We start from the raw sequence: 12,008 nt of genomic DNA on the forward strand, positions 1-12,008 counted from the left end.
TCCCCTGAACTGCGCTGGGGAGTCTGGCTGTTAGGGAGGCACGGGACTGTGTGGGGTGGGGGAGGCGGCTGGGGGGCCCATCCCACCCCAAGGGGCTGCTCAAACCTGCCACCAGCAGGCCTGCATTCCCAACCTCTAGCCAGCTTCTCTGCTTTTGAGCTGTGACGCCCTACAGGACCTCCTCCTCCTCTAAGTGGCTCAGTTGCCCTCTCTTTGAAGTGGAGAGAAACACTATACCTATTTTCACAGCAATCCTGTGAGTACTGGGCTTCCCTGAGAGCTCAGTTGGTAAAGAATCCACCTGCAATGCAGGAGACCCCAGTTCGATTCCTGGGTTGGGAAGATCTGCTGGAGAAGGAATACGCTACCCACTCCAGTATTCTTGGGCTTCACTGTTGGCTCAGCTGGTAAAGAATCTACCTGCGATGTGAGAGAACCTGGGTTCACTCCCTGGGTTGGGAAGATCCCCTGATGAAGGGAAAGGCTATCCACTCCAGTGTTCTGGCCTGGAGAATTCCATGGACTCTATAGTCCATGGGGTCACAAAGAGTTGGACACAACTGAGCAACTTTCACTTTCACTGTTAAATGTCTTTAGAACAGTGCTTGGTACACAGTAAGTGCTCAGTAAGCATTAGGCATTATTATGAGCTCTTCCTGCTGTGTCCCTAAAGTGACCAGAGCCCTCAAAACAGAGTGGCCCCGGTACATACCATTCCACATAAAATGAGGTCACCTTGTTGATTCGCTGCTATGAAGAATTAACTCTGAATAGAAAATCCCCAAGAGGTAAGGCAGGTGATCCACTGAGAAGAAGGGACAGCCCAGAAGTCTTGGGTCCACTGAGGATGAAGAGGAGTGAGCCGGCGCGGGAAAGAGCCGGCCCAGCTCCAGGGACCTTGGGTCTTGGCCCCGCTGCATGGCCATCGAGCAACAGAGGCAACCCAGCTGGGAACCAGCCTGTTCAGTCTTCAAACCCAGTCAGTGGTGGAACCACAGTCAGGATCTAAGTGTCCTGATTCCAAATACAGCATTCCTTAACTGTATTAATGATACCATATTATCTTCCTGTTAAAACACTGGACTACACACAAAATGATTACACTCTGCGTGGTAGGCTCATGTAATGCTCCTTATAAATTACTTTTTCTGCAATTCACATTTTCAGGTTAAAACCAAGAGCTGACAGCAGTCAATAATCAACATTCAGGACTTTCCTGGTGGTTGAGACTCTGTGCTTCCACTGTAGGGGGCTCAGGTTTGACCCCTGCTTGAGGAACTGGGATCTGGAATGCTGAGTGGTACGGCCAAAAAACAAATCAGTGCTCAATGATTAACCCTGACCATTCCTATGCATTGGGTTTCCCTGGTGGCTCAAATGGTAAAGAATCTGCCTGCAATGCAGGAAACCCAGGTTTAATCCTTGTTGCTTGAAGGCCATCACCCCCTGGACAAAGCAAGAAAAACCTAAGACAACAGATCTCAGGGTCTGGGGGATTTGTCATCTGATTGTCTCTTTCTTGACTGACAAGAATCTGAAAACAGAGGGGAAATTTTCCTGTGCTTCAGATTATAATGCCCATAAGCATTTTCAAGTAAAAGCCAGATTTCAGCCTAACTGCTCTTCCCTGGGTATTAACCACACAAAACTCACTCCCAGCACACACAATGACCTTTACGTGAGTATGTCACTTCAGAGTAATACTCTTTCTCTCTAGATATACGTTAGTTATTGTTTTAACTAATGGAAGAGAAACAGCTTACAATTAACTAACTAAAAATCGACTTCTGGAAGCTAAAAGGAGACGGTTTGACACAGTGGTTATGACGTGGTTCCCGGGAATCTGTCTGCCTGGGAGGCAGGTGGCTGATACTCTGAAAAGTGGCACTAAAGACACCCGCCTTCTTGAGTGACTGTGATGCACTTAGCATAATGCTTCACTGTTAGTAAGTACTCAATAAACATTGATAAATAACAGCTCATCACAATTTCAACCAAATTTTTCAGGCTTTCCCATTTAGACATCATTCCTAACAAACTGCACAGGACAAGGATGTTTATTGAGAAGAGGCTGTGAGCTCCTTTCTATACCCAGGCTATCTATACCTAGGTGGAGAATGTCATTCTCTACCTAACACGTACTTCGGTAGAGGTTGCTGACCAGAAAGACAAGCTGTGGGCTGCTCCCAAAGCAGAATTTCCAGAGACAGAGTCCAGGGCAAATATTTCCACTCCATGAACAGGCAAATGCAAAGGGAGATAAAATGACCATCTAGACATACAGGGAAGGCACGTATTTTAATTTTAGTGAATCTATTCAAGTTTGCTAGAAACTAGGTCTATAACTTATAGGCCTGTAGGTCTACTTAACGTTTTAAGAGTCTTGGGAGGTTGGGGGAAGGGGAGAAATTCCCTGGCTGTTCAGTGGTGAAGACTCTGTGCTTCCACTGCAGGGGGCTTGGGTTTGACCCCTGGTCGAGGAACTGCGATCCCGCATGCCACAAGGTGCAGCCAAAAAAAAAAAAAAAAAATTACAGTTTGTTTATAGCTTTAAAATACACTTGTGAACACAATTTCTTCTTTCAAAAGATTAGATTTTTATAACCTACACTCAACAGGCCATTTATTGAGCTCTCACTATTTGCCAAGGTTCTTCTGGACCATTTACAGCGTTTTGTCTGACTCGTAATAATTCTGAAAGACTTGTCATCACTCCCATTTTTTGGATGAGAAAATGGAGGCTCGGAGGTTATACAATTCAGCGTGGTCTCGACTAAACTTCCATGCCACATGCATCTAATTACAGCCTTTTCCTTCTGATGGTTATTAAACTCTCAGAGAATCTGTCTGTTGGGCTTAAAACAGCCCTTTGAAAACTGCTAGACGGATGAAGGAAGCGGCGCACAGGCTCAGGAAAGAAAGGGAACGCCAGCCCTGCAACGCTGCAGCAAGGGAGTCGGGTCAGGCCGCTCCGAGGAGGCAAGCGTGGCCGGGGGGCTCTGCAGACGCCACCACATGGCCCCCAGGTCAGGGCTCCACGAGCAGTTCTGCTCGCACACTGCCTCACCAACATAGGCCAAGCGATTAACTCTTCTTTGATAACCTAAGAATTCATTGTTCTGGGCCAAAGGCAGTCAAACAGAACAAGGCTTCCCTCCAACTCAAATGTTTACCAACCCAACTTTCTGACGTCCGGATGGAAAAGCTCCCTGGTCTTAGGAAGCAGAGGGACTGAATCTGATGTCTCAAAGTCACTGAGTGATAACGAGCAAACAGAGGGCATCAGGCTGAAATAAATAAATTACAGGGACCCCTCCCCCACAGCTAAACAGCCTGCCCAAAGTCAGCAAGGGTAACAGGGAGAGGTGCAAAGGGTCATTTTTCATTTTTTCAATTCATGAAACTGCCCTATTCCCTGAAGATCTTTCATTCCTCCACACTCACTGTCATGATGTCCTGAAATTATCCTGTGTGTCATTTGTTTACGTGGTCACTGCCTGCCTGCGCCCCACACAAGCTGGAACCTTTTCTTGGTGTATCTCAGAACCTCGGATGGCCCCTGGCTCCAGGAAAGGGCTCAGAACTGCTTGTAGGAGGAAGGAAAGAAGGGAGGAAACAGGAGGAAAAGTGTGTACTGAGCACTTACTATATGTCCCTTACAACTGAATTCATTTCCACCTGCCCAGCAGCTGGAATACTGTCAGTTCCCTTTATAAGTATGGGATCTGGGTCCCTGAACATTTTGGTGATCTTGGTCAAGGTCACTCGGCCTGAATACCCCAGTCACTGTTTACTGACGAGCCACTCCAGTCTGGCACAGGACTGGCCATTTACTTTCCAGGAATCCTACATGTTCCTTAATATGACCTCTTGAAGTAGGCAGGATATATTATTGCATATGGAGGAACTAAGGATAAGCTTCTATCTCAATGCTACTGAACGTTGGAGCAAGAACTAAACTCGCTCCAGCTGTCCGAGCCTGAACTGAGCCCTCTGCTCTAGAGTAGGCCTCCCCCGTGTCTTGGGAGGATGCTGCAGGGTCTCTCTGGAATGAGGGGGAATAACGAGACCCAAAGAAACTAGAAAATAACATCTCAGGCTGATAAATGGGCCTCAAGAATTTAATTGGTAACAGTTACAAGTTCACTTTTAATGTTTAAACTTTTTCTAGTTAAAGTCTTCTTATAACTTAACAGTGGATGATTCTAGAATAGTTAAGCATCCAAGTTGATTATTTGGGCTTTATAATTGGGCCAAATATCAGAGTGGCCTTTTCCAAACCAGGTTGGCTGCTGCCAAAACGAAATCCACAGGATCCTTTGATGTGGGGGAATTGCTTCAGAGGATGAGAGCAAACAAGCGAACAGACCACCTGTGCAGGGATTTCCCACACCCCACAAAGAAAGTCATTAAGAAAATCGTAATTGAGATATAATTCACATACCACAAGGATTACCCTTTTAAAGTGTACAGTTCAGTGGTGTCTGGCACACTCACAAACTTGTGCAACCATCACTACTACCTAATTCCTGAACCCTTTCATCATCCCACCAAAAACCCCCATAAGCTCCAGCAGTCACTCCCCATCCTCCTGACCACCCTCATCTACTGTCTGAGTCTATGGATTTGCCTATTATGGACATTTCACATACATGCCATCATTTTGTGTCTGGCTTCTTTTACTGAGCAAAATGTTTCCAAGTTCATGAATGTGATAACATCTTATTCCTCTGCTGGATGATAGTCCATTGTATGGGTGTATCACACTTCATTTATTGATTCAGTTCTTGATGGACATGTGAGTTGCTTCTACTTTTTGACTATTTTGAATAATGCTGCTATCAACATTTTTTTGAGTGGACACAAAGTTTTTGTGAGGACGTGTTTTTAGCTCTTTTGGGTGTATATCTAGGAGTGGAAATGCTGGGTCATAGGGTAATTCTATGTTTAACATTTTGAGAATTTGCCAAAGAAAAGGCATTTCTTGAAATTAAAAAAAAAAAAAATTCTGCACACACACACACACACAATAAAATTGAAGTGTTAAATGAAATTTTATCTGCCTGTTTGAGAAACGAATCTTGTAGTGCTCTGTAGCTGATGTTTTTTATATTTTATTTCTGTTTTGTAAAGAAAAGATTCCTAAATGAATGCTATAAATAAGATCATTCAGCATCCACAGTATTCAAGGTGCACAGCTAAATATACACAAGGGATGGAAGTACAGCTCTGACCTGCAGGCCCGTCCCCTTCGGAAGTGGGAGCAAGCAAATGTACCACAGTGGCAGGCTCAGCAGAGGGGTGCATCTAGATTCCTAGACCCCCAGTGTGAGCAGTCTGCGGGACACCGGGGGTGTCCATCTGCACCTCCCTGGTTTTCAGGCTTACAGACCTCCTTCCCATCACTGCCCTCCTTGAGAGGCCCGTGTCCCCGGTGCGTGTCTGGTTGGTCCTCCTCTTTAAAGCCACAATCGGTCAGATCAGTGCAGGGGGTCTTCAATGAACCCATGCCCATGTGCAATGAGACATGAGGAAAACGTCTCCAGTTCCCCACGTGTGCTGGCTTTTAATCCTCATGAGGATGGACGCAAACAACGAAAGCAATACAGGCCTCCACGGTCAGTCCATTTGCCAAATGCAAGAGGAGAGCTAAGAATTCAGTCACTGCTCAGCATGCAAGCGTGTCCACTTCAGCGAAAAATGTCTGAACCCTCAGAGTTTAAAAATCAGGAGTCTTACGCGAACTCATTTAATCCTCACGCCAACTCCACGACGCAGCTGTAATGGCCATCCTCACCTTGGGACCCTTGCAGGGACACGTCGGACAAAGGTGCCCCCCGGGTTTCTCACTGAGCCTGAGCCACGTTGTCTCGGGCAGCCTGTGCAGGATGTGTCCATTTGAGTCGCAACTTTATTTTTAAGTGACTCTCTTTTTCCAGGCTGAGTCACTCCCTGCAGTGTCTATATAAAGGCTGTAGAGGCAGTGACTAAATGCATTTGGGCCCGGGCCACAACTATATATTACTGCCCCCTCCCTCCTCCAGCCTGCTGACTCCTCTCACAGGGAGCTCGAAAGGAGTCACAAGGTTGCAGTGACTTCCTGTTCCTTGTCCCCCTCACCTCCGCAGGTGGGGGCGCACAACTTCACATCTCACTGAGAAGGAGTCCGATCGATGGAAAGGTGACCGAGGACTTTCCGAAAGTAGGTGCCCTTGCCCTGCCCCCACTTGTCAGAGCTGGGGAGAAATCCACAAACCTAGATCATTTCAGCCATCGGGCGAGATTTCTTGCGGAGTCATATCTCAAGACGGGTCCTGATATTTCTATAACGGTTTCCCAAGAATTAAAAAAAAAAAAAAAAATCAGGAGAACACTCTGGCCGGAGACAAAGAGGACAACTTAAGATTCTGGCACTCAGGAAATGAACACTCGTGAACAGGCAGTTATGTCAGCAGGAAAGAGAACATTCCCTTCGTGAAGCCGGGCCTACCGACCTGGGAGGCAGGGCTGTGGGGCTGTGGGGCTGTGGCTGGCGTCAGGCCCAGGGTCACCTTCCCTGGTGGGGATGGCAAGGGATCCAGGGTGGTCAGTGTTGGTGATGATCCCGGGAAGGTATGCCCTGGTCAGGGTGGGGGATGAGCTCTGTCCCTGACGACAGGAGTGACAGATATGATGACGAGAGAAAGGGGCCAGGTGCACTTGGGCAGGAGAGATGTCAGCCTGGTGGACCAGGTGTCATGAGGATTAAGGCTCAAGACAGCAAGAAATGTTCTGGCAAAATACATCAGGGCAGGAAACGAGGAGAGCTCCTGAATTGCAGGTCAGTTTTAAACCTCACAGAAGAGATATAGAAAACACAGATTAATACCAAAGTCTGACAGGTCTGGGGTAGGAGCTGGACACTCTGCCAGGACAGAACGAGGCCCAAAGATGGTTTTATGATAAAATTGTGGCATCTCGAGTCTGAGGCTTTCCTTTCTTCCTCCCCATAGAAGACAGTCCTCTATTGTTGAGAAGAAGGCAACAAAACAAAACCCATCTCTGTCCTCTGCCTGGAACCAAGTCTTCCACTGGAGACCCTTCTTCTGATAGTCGAGCACCACATTCAAACAGCTGCAGCCAGTGAGCTAGGATGGCACCCCCTGGAAACGTCCTGTGACTGGGCTCTGTGGGCTAGCACCGCTCTGGATGCTCTGCCCGTCAGTGAGGCAGCCTGCTGCGGAGGTTAAAAGCACTGACTCGGGGAGCCGGTGGCCTGCGTTCAAGTCCCTGCTTGGCCGAGCAGCAGCGGTAAGATCCTTGTCAAGACAAATGTTGGTCCCAGGAGCAAACTTAAAATTTAACCAAACGGGAAAACGGGAAAAAAGCAATTCCTAGGTAGAATCATGAAACCCCAGCAATGTTGCCCCATCTTGGTCCCCAACTACCACGGGAAGAAACTCAGTTTCCAGGAATAAGAAGTCAGCCTGGTGTTCCAGGTGGGTTCTGGTCAGGGCCTTCCACATCCCTGGTCATCTAACCTGCCATTAGGTTTATCAGCTCAGAGACAACAGAGGTAATCCTGGCCTGCACCTCAGCTCGGATGGAAGCAACAGAAAAGCAAAGGGCACGGGGTTTGGCCTGCACTGAACCCACAGTTCTAACAGCATGAAGCTCCAAGAACTCCGAGAAAGCCATCTCCAGCCCAGCCACGCTCTTCACCAGTCTCAGGCAAGAAGAACATGTCACCAGCACAGAGGCTCCTGGCCCGGCTGCCAGACTGCGGGGACCCTCATCAGTGGGGGTGGCCCAGTTCCTCCACCCACTTCTTGTTCTCTAGCACCCAGCCCAGAGGCCAGAGCACAGTGGCCTCTGCCCAGCAGCCGAAGCCTCAGCATTCATCTCTCATGCAGCCCCCACCCCTGTCTTTCATCCTCCTGCCCCCAGCTTGGGCACAATTAGGAGGAACATGAAAAGGGGACACATACAGAGCTCCCAGCACAGTGGCTGAGACCACTGAGACAACCAGCACCTGCCTTGCAGCCAAGCTCTAAGCCTGGGGCTCCCCAGTGAGTTTCAGGGGGTTCAGGAGAAACTGTGCAAACGTGTGCATTTCTCGGGGCGGGGGGGTGGGGGGGGGGGCAGTGGCCCTTAACATTCACCATTGCTTCAAAGGTTGAGAACCAAGCCTCAAAAAGCAACCTTGTTCACCTACAGTAAGAATCACTGTGACACAGGCGGCTCAGAATTAACCCCCACTGATCTCAGTGTTTCTGGGGGAAAGTCTGCATTTAGAAGATTCCAGACACCATGCTACACTTAAGGTGCCTTATTAGGATGGTGTACCTCCTTGGTGAGAATATAAGGAAATTTCTAAGAACAGGGAGAGGATCTTATCCCCAGAGCCAAACCATCTGGCAAATGGAAGGTGCTGGAAAGTATTTATAAAGTGATTAACTGTTATTACAAACCAACTTTTGGGACATTTTGGATGAAAACTACCTTTATTTGTTTTGTGGATTCTTTTTTAAGTTCTTGGAGCTGACTTCGAGGAGCAGAAATCAACTGCATCTCATGTGTTTGGTAATGTGTGCTCCAAATTAATGCTCACAATAAACACGAACCAAACTGTTGGTGCTGGGCCTATGTGAAGCTCTGCACACACACACTACATGCAACACACACACACACACAATATATACCACACACATACTATGTACTACACACACACACACACACACACACACACACACACACACACACACACACACACCCATGATCTGGCCCCTGCCATTACACCTTTTATAGATGATGCAACTGAGATTTGGGGAGGTTAAGTCATTTGCCCAATGACACCAGCCAGTAAGTCACCTGTACTGATAAATATAGAAAGTGATCCAACCGAGAAATACCCTCAGTCTTGGACATTCAGTTATCAATCATTAACTCAACAGGGAATAGATGTTTAGTCACAAAATTCAAATTTAAAACAACGGTTTTCTTCGAACGGGGCTCTTTTTTTTGAGTCAAAGAAAGGCATGAAACTTAATATGCAGAGTAATGTTATCTCCTTCAGATTAACTACAATTTTGAGTTTAAAAAGACAGAAGCAATGATATTAATTGACTAGCAATGTATTCATCTAATGACATAAAACTGAAACTGAAAGAACTTCATGCTCAACAAAAAAATCTTCAGGGCTCTGGCCTCTGCGGCGCCTTCATGCTCCTGGCTTGTCCCACGGGCCCCCCACCTCCACCCCAAACCCACCCTGGGTCCTGAGCTTTCCCAGTTGCCCGTGGGCAACACCAGTTCAGGAAAACACAAACTCCCTGCCAGGGGATAACCTCATTCACTTGACTCCCCACTGGAGCTTGCGTCTGCCTGTTAGACCCACCAGACATTCAAAGGACCCTGGGAGGACCGTTTCTGCTTTCGCGGAACAAAGAGGAACATCAAGGTTTTCACCAAGAATCAATCCACTTGGCGAAAGGCCGGCAAGATCACTGGCCCTGGCTCTGCCCCGCTAGCCAGTCCCCCCTCGGCTGACTGTGTGAGGCATGAGGATACTGGTCTGTGTCCAAACCCACAGATGCCCTCTCTACCAACAAGCCAACATTTTTTTTTAACCCCTGAGAATAAAGTTCTAAGCAACCTTCATCTTCACACATCTGAGTTCTAGAAGTGTTCCCTCTACAGTAAGTGTTAATCTGCCCTCCATTGTTGAATAATCAGAAGAAATAACTGATGTCAGAGACAAGTCAGGCTCCTCTACACTGAAGCCCCAGACAAGGTGACAACCCACTGTCTGATCTGGGTCCTAGGCCCCGCGCTCATCAGAGCCCTCCACGTGCCTACGTACCCCTCACACCATAGAACCCGCAAGAATCCCTCTCTGTGTACTCCTCGCCGAAGTTACCCACCCCCACCCTGCACTGCAGCCTTAAGAGGTTTCCAAATCTACAGAAGATTCTGCACAGCTGTCTTCCACATGTCTTGGTAATCTGTGCTACAGCGAGGTCTCCTTATCATAACAGGAGAAGCCCCAGTGAGCACCAGCCGGATCACCTGGCAGAGCCGGGGACATGCAGGATGGCAGTGTCCCCTTTCCAGGAGGTGTTCTGCGTCCCCCTCTCCGCGGAAGACACTGTCTAAAACCATGCCCTGACATAACTTGCAGAGATGTTTCCCAACTTATATCCTACAGCCCAATAAAAATAAAAACAAATTTAAGAAAAAGATCAAGAATATACAAACAAACAAAACATGCACTGGAAGGCAATGCCCCAGACAGCTTTTCCCCACCAGGCTGCTCCACCCCAAGCCTCTCCTATTTACCAGGAGGGATTAGGAGATAAAACGCAAAGTTTGAGGCCAGTTACTGGTGTGGAATTTAATCCAAGCCAAGGGAGCCAGCGGCCGGTCCCTGCAGGATGAGGCCTGTTTATATGCCAGTGGAGGGATGGGACCCATTCAGTCTAGTCAACATTTATTAAGCAAGTGCTGGGCCCGAGGTGGCTGGAAGGGGACACACCCTTCCTCAGTGGGCACCACTTTCAGCTGGAGGGACCCTGGGACTTGAGAGGAACACCCAGGAATCTAGTTCTCTTTGAGGCACTTCATCGTAGGATGGATTATATCTACCTACTGGTAACTGAGGCCTCGGAAACATGACCTTGCCCTTCTCTTTCAGGTTTCCGAAGACCACCCTGGATATATGGTCACCAAGGGAAGGGCAGTGAGAACACAGGACAGTGGGGACAGCTAGTTGTTTGATCAATGCCGAGTGTGGCTGGAGAGACACACCTGCCCGGAGTGGGTCTAGGGAAACAAAGTCAAAGACCAGAGCATGAGGAACCCCACAGTGAGACCTTTCAGGAAGGCCTGCTCTGAACAGTCTGAGAGGAGGAAGGTGGCCGGTTGCTCAATGGCTTTCTCCCCTCTTGCCTTTACTGTCACAAAGAGGTGAGACGTGGAGACCACCAGTCCCTTCTCCCTATTGCCACACGACACTCCCCAGCAGCAGAGAGGGCGGCAACCTCCCAGGCCTGAATTATTGACCCATGTGTCTGGTCCAAGACAACAAACACTGAAGACACACATCTCAGGGCAGGGGGAGGGTAGACAGAACAAGCAGTGGGTCTAAAACGTAAAATCCTCAGGTGGTCCTGCCATTCCTCCCTTGTTTCTTTCCACTGGACTACCAAGACATTTTCCTCCTGAAATATTTATTCTGAAAATTGAGGGTTAATTATTTGTTTCCCCATATGATTCATGGTAACACTCCCTTAAATAGCAAGCTCCTTTGAAACACTTAAAATCAGTCCACTTTAAAAAAAAAAAGTTCAAGTCACACATCATTTTTTGGGACCATTATGAAAGTTAGACTATCCTTCCCAGAAATCACCTTTTCCTCCAGGCCTGTTCCTTTGTCCTCTCTGGAAGAACGTGCGGCGGGGGGCGGGGGCGGGGGCGGGACGGGAACCAGGGCTGGAGCTCTGAGCACCTATCATGGGGGGTGCAGGAGGCTGGGTGCAAGCCCCCGGCACAAGAACCACTGCGGATTCACTTGGCAGAAGCTCCCAGAAAGCAATCCCCAGGTCTGCTTGACTGTCTGTAAAACTCTCCTTTATTTTTTTTTTTTTTCATCTTCTGAATCCTTCGTTAAAGACTCAGGGAACGAGGGACCAAGAAAACAGGGCAGGAAGAGGCTGCCCAAGCCACTCTAAACACTGTCCTCTGAATGCATACTTCCCAAAAAAAAGAGCACGAGAAAAGCACATTTCCAGTGCCCTTTAAAGCCTATTTCAGGAAACACAGAGGGTCCTGAAAGACCCGACCATACTGAATGTTTTGCAAGAAGCATCATCGGTACACTGCATCCTTAGACGCATGAAGCCTTCAGGCGCCCCTCCAGGGCCCTGCCTGCAGATGTGCGCACAAAGGGGCTGGGGGCCTGACCTGGCCACCCAGCTGGTTCAGCATCTGCATCAAGAGTCAGCTAGGGTTTAATCCAGTCCCCAGCCCAC

At 48.2% G+C, this 12,008-nt stretch overlaps 1 protein-coding gene across 7 annotated transcripts in view; it reads right to left on the reverse strand.

Moving 5' to 3' along the window:
- The window catches only part of CUX1 (cut like homeobox 1), a 347,907-nt gene that overhangs the window by 260,729 nt on the left and 75,170 nt on the right, over window positions 1-12,008 (reverse strand). The window lies entirely within an intron of this gene.

This window comes from Muntiacus reevesi, chromosome 2, assembly GCF_963930625.1.
Source record: "Muntiacus reevesi chromosome 2, mMunRee1.1, whole genome shotgun sequence".
In the NCBI taxonomy this organism is placed as follows: Eukaryota; Metazoa; Chordata; class Mammalia; order Artiodactyla; family Cervidae; genus Muntiacus; species Muntiacus reevesi.